The sequence below is a fragment of the Lissotriton vulgaris genome, chromosome 6 (assembly GCF_964263255.1).
Source record: "Lissotriton vulgaris chromosome 6, aLisVul1.2, whole genome shotgun sequence".
Lineage (NCBI taxonomy): Eukaryota > Metazoa > Chordata > Amphibia > Caudata > Salamandridae > Lissotriton > Lissotriton vulgaris.
This window is the reverse complement of record NC_141694.1, coordinates 97,764,809-97,776,491: the sequence shown is the minus strand read 5'-3', so window position 1 is coordinate 97,776,491 and position 11,683 is coordinate 97,764,809.

Below are 11,683 nucleotides of genomic sequence, written 5' to 3'. Positions count from 1 at the left end.
TTATGAAAACCGAACAGAAAGTAATTTTGACACTGAATTGTATTTTGCGCCGGTCCTGAATATCTCAAAGAAAGTGTGCGCGACTTATTTAACTGTCTTTGAATAAACGCGAGATTCACTGAAAAATTGTCATTTTTTTCCCACGAGACTTGAAATGTTGCCTTCAATTTTTACAGGTCGCATACTGCAATGTGGAGAAAGAAGCCGTTCCTGGGCTCATTTGCATACCCATAATGCCATGGTGTGAAACTGCTACTTTGGGCTGGGTTATTCTGTTTAATTGTGCTCCTGCTCGTGCAGTGATATGTTTGTAAGTTGGAAGCACAGAGTCCATGAACAGTGGGCCTTTCTCTGCAAAGTCACCCTTGGTGTAAAATATTTCCACATGAGACCTTTATATAACGCGTCGGAGTGAAAACTTTTAGTAGGCCAGCATTACATTATAGCATCTGGAGTTTCCTCTCGCAGGTGTCCAGGGACAACACTGCGCGACTCGAGGCTGCCGCAGCATCTGAGGGGGGCTCCATCAGAGCAACAGCGAAGGGCGCCGGCCGATACGATAGAGGGAGCTCAGTCTCCGGCTACACTACAATCACAAGCCGCCAGAGGGAGCTCCGATGCGATTAGCCCAGCAGTCAATAGATTCATCTAAGATTAATCTCACCATAAGTGAGGTTAAAATGGCAGGCTCTCATATGACTGAGGAAGGTGCCTAGTGAGTCCCGAGAACTTCACTTCGACCCGCTGAAGGAAAAGAAAATCTATTAACACAATCACGCAACTACTGTTGTAGCACTGCGTCCCGAGAACTTCACTTCGACCTGCTGAAGGAAAAGAAAATCTATTAACACAATCACGCAACGACTGTTGTAGCACTGCGTCCCGAGAACTTCACTTCGACCTGCTGAAGGAAAAGAAAATCTATTAACACAATCACGCAACTACTGTTGTAGCACTGCGTCCCGAGAACTTCACTTCGAACTGCTGAAGGAAAAGAAAATCTATTAACACAATCACGCAACTACTGTTGTAGCAATGCGTCCCGAGAACTTCACTTCGACCTGCTGAAGGAAAAGAAAATCTATTAACACAATCACACAACTACTGTTGTAGCACTGCGTCCCGAGAACTTCACTTCGACCTGCTGAAGGAAAAGAAAATCTATTAACACAATCACGCAACTACTGTTGTAGCACTGCGTCCCGAGAACTTCACTTCGACCTGCTGAAGGAAAAGAAAATCTATTAACACAATCACACAACTACTGTTGTAGCACTGCGTCCCGAGAACTTCACTTCGACCTGCTGAAGGAAAAGAAAATCTATTACCACAATCACACAACTACTGTTGTAGCCGTGGAAAATACCGAGAACTGCCTCCGAGTCAATCACTGGCCTCAAACTGTCATCGGAACAGCAGTCTGCAGAGAACTGCCCTCACCCAAGCAGCGCCTAGAGCCGCGCTGCGCAGTGTCATCTGTAAGGAGCTAGACTTCCAACCATGGGGAAGAGACAGGGCAGGAGGGCGCGCAGCTGCCCTCAAAGAGAGCCCTGCCCCTTCAGGAGACTGAGGAGGGACAATCACCCCCACACCCAAATTATGCCCAGGGCCCCCCAGGGTGCCCTTGAGACCATCTTGCGGGAACTGGAGATGATGTCTTCTGTGATTAAAGTCATAAGAGATGTGGCACTAGCCCTGCAGACTGTGTACTCTGTTGGCAGGCATCTCTTTGAAATGTACAGATGGGGGCAGCAATGAGCTTCAGAGGGTCTGCTGGTCGGCAACACAGAACAGATCACACCCACCTTCTTGCCGCGACTGAGGCCCTACATTTCTGTGATTAAAGCCCTAGCAGGTGGGGTGCAAGCACTCTCATGACCCTGTACAGAGTCACAGGCTCTGCTTGCTGGAAACTTTTTGAAATATACAGATCGCGGCCACAATAAACTTCAGTGGTGTCTGCTGGCTTGCTATAAAGTGCGCCCCGTACAGCGGCACTGGCCTTTGACAAACTACTTTTAAGCACTTCAATGTTAACTTTCATCTCGGGGATGGGTCAAGGTGAATGAATTCCAGCGGAGCACGTCTACTTATGAATACCGAACAGAATGTAATTTTGAGACTGAATTGTATTTTGCGCCGGTCCTGAATATCTCAAAGAAAGTGTGTGCGACTTATTTAACTGTCTTTGAATAAACGCGAGATTCACTGAAAAATTGTCATTTTTTTCCCACGAGACTTGAAATGTTGCCTTCAATTTTTACAGGTCGCATACTGCAATGTGGAGAAAGAAGCCGTTCCTGGGCTCATTTGCATACCCATAATGCCATGGTGTGAAACTGCTACTTTGGGCTGGGTTATTCTGTTAAATTGTGCTCCTGCTCGTGCAGTGATATGTTTGTACGTTGGAAGCACAGAGTCCATGAACAGTGGGCCTTTCTCTGCAAAGTCACCCTTGGTGTAAAATATTTCCACATGAGACCTTTATATAACGCGTCTAAAATTGAAAACTTTTAGTAGGCCAGCATTACATTATAGCGTCTGGAGTTTCCTCTCGCAGGTGTCCAGGGACAACACTGCGCGACTCGAGGCTGCCGCAGCATCTGAGGGGGGCTCCATCAGAGCAACAGCGAAGGGCGCCGGCCGATACGATAGAGGGAGCTCAGTCTCCGGCTACACTACAATCACAAGCCGCCAGAGGGAGCTCCGATGCGATTAGCCCAGCAGTCAATAGATTCATCTAAGATTAATCTCACCATAAGTGAGGTTAAAATGGCAGGCCCTCATATGACTGAGGAAGGTGCCTAGTGAGTCCCGAGAACTTCACTTCGACCCGCTGAAGGAAAAGAAAATCTATTAACACAATCACGCAACGACTGTTGTAGCACTGCGTCCCGAGAACTTCACTTCGACCTGCTGAAGGAAAAGAAAATCTATTAACACAATCACGCAACTACTGTTGTAGCACTGCGTCCCGAGAACTTCACTTCGACCTGCTGAAGGAAAAGAAAATCTATTAACACAATCACACAACTACTGTTGTAGCACTGCGTCCCGAGAACTTCACTTCGACCTGCTGAAGGAAAAGAAAATCTATTAACACAATCACACAACTACTGTTGTAGCCGTGGAAAATACCGAGAACTGCCTCCGAGTCAATTACTGGCCTCATACTGTCATCGGAACAGCAGTCTGCAGAGAACTGCCCTCACCCAAGCAGCGCCTAGAGCCGCGCTGCGCAGTGTCATCTGTAAGGAGCTAGACTTCCAACCATGGGGAAGAGACAGGGCGGGAGGGCGCGCAGCTGCCCTCAAAGAGAGCCCTGCCCCTTCAGGAGACTGAGGAGGGACAATCACCCCCACACCCAAATTATGCCCAGGGCCCCCCAGGGTGCCCTTGAGACCATCTTGCGGGAACTGGAGATGTTGTCTTCTGTGATTAAAGTCGTAAGAGATGTGGCGCGAGCCCTGCAGACTGTGTACTCTGTTGGCAGGCATCTCTTTGAAATGTACAGATGGGGGCAGCAATGAGCTTCAGAGGTTCTGCTGGTCGGCAACACAGAACAGATCACACCCACCTTCTTGCCGCGACTGAGGCCCTACATTTCTGTGATTAAAGCCCTAGCAGGTGGGGTGCAAGCACTCTCATGACCCTGTACAGAGTCACAGGCTCTGCTTGCTGGAAACTTTGTGAAATATACAGATCGTGGCCACAATAAACTTCAGTGGTGTCTGCTGGCTGGCTATAAAGTGCGCCCCGTACAGCGGCACTGGCCTTTGACAAACTACTTTTAAGCACTTCAATGTTAACTTTCATCTCGGGGATGGGTCAAGGTGAATGAATTCCAGCGGAGCACGTCTACTTATGAAAACCAAACAGAATGTAATTTTGACACTGAATTGTATTTTGCGCCGGTCCTGAATATCTCAAAGAAAGTGTGCGCGACTTATTTAACTGTCTTTGAATAAACGCGAGATTCACTGAAAAATTGTCATTTTTTTCCCACGAGACTTGAAATGTTGCCTTCAATTTTTACAGGTCGCATACTGCAATGTGGAGAAAGAAGCCGTTCCTGGGCTCATTTGCATACCCATAATGCCATGGTGTGAAACTGCTACTTTGGGCTGGGTTATTCTGTTTAATTGTGCTCCTGCTCGTGCAGTGATATGTTTGTACGTTGGAAGCACAGAGTCCATGAACAGTGGGCCTTTCTCTGCAAAGTCACCCTTGGTGTAAAATATTTCCACATGAGACCTTTATATAACGCGTCGGAGTGAAAACTTTTAGTAGGCCAGCATTACATTATAGCGTCTGGAGTTTCCTCTCGCAGGTGTCCAGGGACAACACTGCGCGACTCGAGGCTGCCGCAGCATCTGAGGGGGGCTCCATCGGAGCAACAGCGAAGGGCGCTGGCCGATACGATAGAGGGAGCTCAGACTCCGGCTACACTACAATCACAAGCCGCCAGAGGGAGCTCCGATGCGATTAGCCCAGCAGTCAATAGATTCATCTAAGATTAATCTCACCATAAGTGAGGTTAAAATGGCAGGCCCTCATATGACTGAGCAAGGTGCCTAGTGAGTCCCGAGAACTTCACTTCGACCCGCTGAAGGAAAAGAAAATCTATTAACACAATCACGCAACGACTGTTGTAGCACTGCGTCCCGAGAACTTCACTTCGACCTGCTGAAGGAAAAGAAAATCTATTAACACAATCACGCAACTACTGTTGTAGCACTGCGTCCCGAGAACTTCACTTCGACCTGCTGAAGGAAAAGAAAATCTATTAACACAATCACACAACTACTGTTGTAGCACTGCGTCCCGAGAACTTCACTTCGACCTGCTGAAGGAAAAGAAAATCTATTAACACAATCACACAACTACTGTTGTAGCACTGCGTCCCGAGAACTTCACTTCGACCTGCTGAAGGAAAAGAAAATCTATTAACACAATCACACAACTACTGTTGTACCCGTGGAAAATACCGAGAACTGCCTCCGAGTCAATCACTGGCCTCAAACTGTCATCGGAACAGCAGTCTGCAGAGAACTGCCCTCACCCAAGCAGCGCCTAGAGCCGCGCTGCGCAGTGTCATCTGTGAGGAGCTAGACTTCCAACCATGGGGAAGAGACAGGGCAGGAGGGCGCGCAGCTGCCCTCAAAGAGAGCCCTGCCCCTTCAGGAGACTGAGGAGGGACAATGACCCCCACACCCAAATTATGCCCAGGGCCCCCCAGGGTGCCCTTGAGACCATCTTGCGGGAACTGGAGATGTTGTCTTCTGTGATTAAAGTCGTAAGAGATGTGGCGCGAGCCCTGCAGACTGTGTACTCTGTTGGCAGGCATCTCTTTGAAATGTACAGATGGGGGCAGCAATGAGCTTCAGAGGGTCTGCTGGTCGGCAACACAGAACAGATCACACCCACCTTCTTGCCGCGACGGAGGCCCTACATTTCTGTGATTAAAGCCCTAGCAGGTGGGGTGCAAGCACTCTCATGACCCTGTACAGAGTCACAGGCTCTGCTTGCTGGAAACTTTGTGAAATATACAGATCGTGGCCTCAATAAACTTCAGTGGTGTCTGCTGGCTGGCTATAAAGTGCGCCCCATACAGCGGCACTGGCCTTTGACAAACTACTTTTAAGCACTTCAATGTTAACTTTCATCTCGGGGATGGGTCAAGGTGAATGAATTCCAGCCCAGCACGTCTACTTATGAAAACCGAACAGAAAGTAATTTTGACACTGAATTGTATTTTGCGCCGGTCCTGAATATCTCAAAGAAAGTGTGCGCGACTTATTTAACTGTCTTTGAATAAACGCGAGATTCACTGAAAAATTGTCATTTTTTTCCCACGAGACTTGAAATGTTGCCTTCAATTTTTACAGGTCGCATACTGCAATGTGGAGAAAGAAGCCGTTCCTGGGCTCATTTGCATACCCATAATGCCATGGTGTGAAACTGCTACTTTGGGCTGGGTTATTCTGTTTAATTGTGCTCCTGCTCGTGCAGTGATATGTTTGTAAGTTGGAAGCACAGAGTCCATGAACAGTGGGCCTTTCTCTGCAAAGTCACCCTTGGTGTAAAATATTTCCACATGAGACCTTTATATAACGCGTCGGAGTGTAAACTTTTAGTAGGCCAGCATTACATTATAGCGTCTGGAGTTTCCTCTCGCAGGTGTCCAGGGACAACACTGCGCGACTCGAGGCTGCCGCAGCATCTGAGTGGGGCTCCATCAGAGCAACAGTGAAGGGCGCCGGCCGATACGATAGAGGGAGCTCAGTCTCCGGCTACACTACAATCACAAGCCGCCAGAGGGAGCTCCGATGCGATTAGCCCAGCAGTCAATAGATTCATCTAAGATTAATCTCACCATAAGTGAGGTTAAAATGGCAGGCCCTCATGTGACTGAGGAAGGTGCCTAGTGAGTCCCGAGAACTTCACTTCGACCCGCTGAAGGAAAAGAAAATCTATTAACACAATCACGCAACGACTGTTGTAGCACTGCGTCCCGAGAACTTCACTTCGACCTGCTGAAGGAAAAGAAAATCTATTAACACAATCACGCAACGACTGTTGTAGCACTGCGTCCCGAGAACTTCAATTCGACCTGCTGAAGGAAAAGAAAATCTATTAACACAATCACGCAACTACTGTTGTAGCACTGCGTCCCGAGAACTTCACTTCGAACTGCTGAAGGAAAAGAAAATCTATTAACACAATCACGCAACTACTGTTGTAGCACTGCGTCCCGAGAACTTCACTTCGACCTGCTGAAGGAAAAGAAAATCTATTAACACAATCACACAACTACTGTTGTAGCACTGCGTCCCGAGAACTTCACTTCGACCTGCTGAAGGAAAAGAAAATCTATTAACACAATCACACAACTACTGTTGTAGCCGTGGAAAATACCGAGAACTGCCTCCGAGTCAATCACTGGCCTCAAACTGTCATCGGAACAGCAGTCTGCAGAGAACTGCCCTCACCCAAGCAGCGCCTAGAGCCGCGCTGCGCAGTGTCATCTGTAAGGAGCTAGACTTCCAACCATGGGGAAGAGACAGGGCAGGAGGGCGCGCAGCTGCCCTCAAAGAGAGCCCTGCCCCTTCAGGAGACTGAGGAGGGACAAACACCCCCACACCCAAATTATGCCCAGGGCCCCCCAGGGTGCCCTTGAGACCATCTTGCGGGAACTGGAGATGATGTCTTCTGTGATTAAAGTCATAAGAGATGTGGCACTAGCCCTGCAGACTGTGTACTCTGTTGGCAGGCATCTCTTTGAAATGTACAGATGGGGGCAGCAATGAGCTTCAGAGGGTCTGCTGGTCGGCAACACAGAACAGATCACACCCACCTTCTTGCCGCGACTGAGGCCCTACATTTCTGTGATTAAAGCCCTAGCAGGTGGGGTGCAAGCACTCTCATGACCCTGTACAGAGTCACAGGCTCTGCTTGCTGGAAACTTTGTGAAATATACAGATCGTGGCCACAATAAACTTCAGTGGTGTCTGCTGGCTGGCTATGAAGTGCGCCCCGTACAGCGGCACTGGCCTTTGACAAACTACTTTTAAGCACTTCAATGTTAACTTTCATCTCGGGGATGGGTCAAGGTGAATGAATTCCAGCGGAGCACGTCTACTTATGAATACCGAACAGAATGTAATTTTGACACTGAATTGTATTTTGCGCCGGTCCTGAATATCTCAAAGAAAGTGTGTGCGACTTATTTAACTGTCTTTGAATAAACGCGAGATTCACTGAAAAATTGTTATTTTTTTCCCACGAGACTTGAAATGTTGCCTTCAATTTTTACAGGTCGCATACTGCAATGTGGAGAAAGAAGCCGTTCCTGGGCTCATTTGCATACCCATAATGCCATGGTGTGAAACTGCTACTTTGGGCTGGGTTATTCTGTTAAATTGTGCTCCTGCTCGTGCAGTGATATGTTTGTACGTTGGAAGCACAGAGTCCATGAACAGTGGGCCTTTCTCTGCAAAGTCACCCTTGGTGTAAAATATTTCCACATGAGACCTTTATATAACGCGTCTAAAATTGAAAACTTTTAGTAGGCCAGCATTACATTATAGCGTCTGGAGTTTCCTCTCGCAGGTGTCCAGGGACAACACTGCGCGACTCGAGGCTGCCGCAGCATCTGAGGGGGGCTCCATCAGAGCAACAGCGAAGGGCGCCGGCCGATACGATAGAGGGAGCTCAGTCCCCGGCTACACTACAATCACAAGCCGCCAGAGGGAGCTCCGATGCGATTAGCCCAGCAGTCAATAGATTCATCTAAGATTAATCTCACCATAAGTGAGGTTAAAATGGCAGGCCCTCATATGACTGAGGAAGGTGCCTAGTGAGTCCCGAGAACTTCACTTCGACCCGCTGAAGGAAAAGAAAATCCATTAACACAATCACGCAACGACTGTTGTAGCACTGCGTCCCGAGAACTTCACTTCGACCTGCTGAAGGAAAAGAAAATCTATTAACACAATCACGCAACTACTGTAGTAGCACTGCGTCCCGAGAACTTCACTTCGACCTGCTGAAGGAAAAGAAAATCTATTAACACAATCACACAACTACTGTTGTAGCACTGCGTCCCGAGAACTTCACTTCGACCTGCTGAAGGAAAAGAAAATCTATTAACACAATCACACAACTACTGTTGTAGCCGTGGAAAATACCGAGAACTGCCTCCGAGTCAATCACTGGCCTCATACTGTCATCGGAACAGCAGTCTGCAGAGAACTGCCCTCACCCAAGCAGCGCCTAGAGCCGCGCTGCCCAGTGTCATCTGTAAGGAGCTAGACTTCCAACCATGGGGAAGAGACAGGGCAGGAGGGCGCGCAGCTGCCCTCAAAGAGAGCCCTGCCCCTTCAGGAGACTGAGGAGGGACAATCACCCCCACACCCAAATTATGCCCAGGGCCCCCCAGGGTGCCCTTGAGACCATCTTGCGGGAACTGGAGATGATGTCTTCTGTGATTAAAGTCATAAGAGATGTGGCACTAGCCCTGCAGACTGTGTACTCTGTTGGCAGGCATCTCTTTGAAATGTACAGATGGGGGCAGCAATGAGCTTCAGAGGGTCTGCTGGTCGGCAACACAGAACAGATCACACCCACCTTCTTGCCGCGACTGAGGCCCTACATTTCTGTGATTAAAGCCCTAGCAGGTGGGGTGCAAGCACTCTCATGACCCTGTACAGAGTCACAGGCTCTGCTTGCTGGAAACTTTGTGAAATATACAGATCGTGGCCACAATAAACTTCAGTGGTGTCTGCTGGCTGGCTATAAAGTGCGCCCCGTACAGCGGCACTGGCCTTTGACAAACTACTTTTAAGCACTTCAATGTTAACTTTCATCTCGGGGATGGGTCAAGGTGAATGAATTCCAGCGGAGCACGTCTACTTATGAAAACCGAACAGAATGTAATTTTGACACTGAATTGTATTTTGCGCCGGTCCTGAATATCTCAAAGAAAGTGTGCGCGACTTATTTAACTGTCTTTGAATAAACGCGAGATTCACTGAAAAATTGTCATTTTTTTCCCACGAGACTTGAAATGTTGCCTTCAATTTTTACAGGTCGCATACTGCAATGTGGAGAAAGAAGCCGTTCCTGGGCTCATTTGCATACCCATAATGCCATGGTGTGAAACTGCTACTTTGGGCTGGGTTATTCTGTTAAATTGTGCTCCTGCTCGTGCAGTGATATGTTTGTACGTTGGAAGCACAGAGTCCATGAACAGTGGGCCTTTCTCTGCAAAGTCACCCTTGGTGTAAAATATTTCCACATGAGACCTTTATATAACGCGTCGGAGTGAAAACTTTTAGTAGGCCAGCATTACATTATAGCGTCTGGAGTTTCCTCTCGCAGGTGTCCAGGGACAACACTGCGCGACTCGAGGCTGCCGCAGCATCTGAGGGGGGCTCCATCGGAGCAACAGCGAAGGGCGCTGGCCGATACGATAGAGGGAGCTCAGACTCCGGCTACACTACAATCACAAGCCGCCAGAGGGAGCTTCGATGCGATTAGCCCAGCAGTCAATAGATTCATCTAAGATTAATCTCACCATAAGTGAGGTTAAAATGGCAGGCCCTCATATGACTGAGCAAGGTGCCTAGTGAGTCCCGAGAACTTCACTTCGACCCGCTGAAGGAAAAGAAAATCTATTAACACAATCACGCAACGACTGTTGTAGCACTGCGTCCCGAGAACTTCACTTCGACCTGCTGAAGGAAAAGAAAATCTATTAACACAATCACGCAACGACTGTTGTAGCACTGCGTCCCGAGAACTTCACTTCGACCTGCTGAAGGAAAAGAAAATCTATTAACACAATCACGCAACTACTGTTGTAGCACTGCGTCCCGAGAACTTCACTTCGAACTGCTGAAGGAAAAGAAAATCTATTAACACAATCACGCAACTACTGTTGTAGCACTGCGTCCCGAGAACTTCACTTCGACCTGCTGAAGGAAAAGAAAATCTATTAACACAATCACACAACTACTGTTGTAGCACTGCGTCCCGAGAACTTCACTTCGACCTGCTGAAGGAAAAGAAAATCTATTAACACAATCACACAACTACTGTTGTAGCCGTGGAAAATACCGAGAACTGCCTCCGAGTCAATCACTGGCCTCAAACTGTCATCGGAACAGCAGTCTGCAGAGAACTGCCCTCACCCAAGCAGCGCCTAGAGCCGCGCTGCGCAGTGTCATCTGTAAGGAGCTAGACTTCCAACCATGGGGAAGAGACAGGGCAGGAGGGCGCGCAGCTGCCCTCAAAGAGAGCCCTGCCCCTTCAGGAGACTGAGGAGGGACAATCACCCCCACACCCAAATTATGCCCAGGGCCCCCCAGGGTGCCCTTGAGACCATCTTGCGGGAACTGGAGATGATGTCTTCTGTGATTAAAGTCATAAGAGATGTGGCACTAGCCCTGCAGACTGTGTACTCTGTTGGCAGGCATCTCTTTGAAATGTACAGATGGGGGCAGCAATGAGCTTCAGAGGGTCTGCTGGTCGGCAACACAGAACAGATCACACCCACCTTCTTGCCGCGACTGAGGCCCTACATTTCTGTGATTAAAGCCCTAGCAGGTGGGGTGCAAGCACTCTCATGACCCTGTACAGAGTCACAGGCTCTGCTTGCTGGAAACTTTGTGAAATATACAGATCGTGGCCTCAATAAACTTCAGTGGTGTCTGCTGGCTGGCTATAAAGTGCGCCCCATACAGCGGCACTGGCCTTTGACAAACTACTTTTAAGCACTTCAATGTTAACTTTCATCTCGGGATGGGTCAAGGTGAATGAATTCCAGCCCAGCACGTCTACTTATGAAAACCGAACAGAAAGTAATTTTGACACTGAATTGTATTTTGCGCCGGTCCTGAATATCTCAAAGAAAGTGTGCGCGACTTATTTAACTGTCTTTGAATAAACGCGAGATTCACTGAAAAATTGTCATTTTTTTCCCACGAGACTTGAAATGTTGCCTTCAATTTTTACAGGTCGCATACTGCAATGTGGAGAAAGAAGCCGTTCCTGGGCTCATTTGCATACCCATAATGCCATGGTGTGAAACTGCTACTTTGGGCTGGGTTATTCTGTTTAATTGTGCTCCTGCTCGTGCAGTGATATGTTTGTAAGTTGGAAGCACAGAGTCCATGAACAG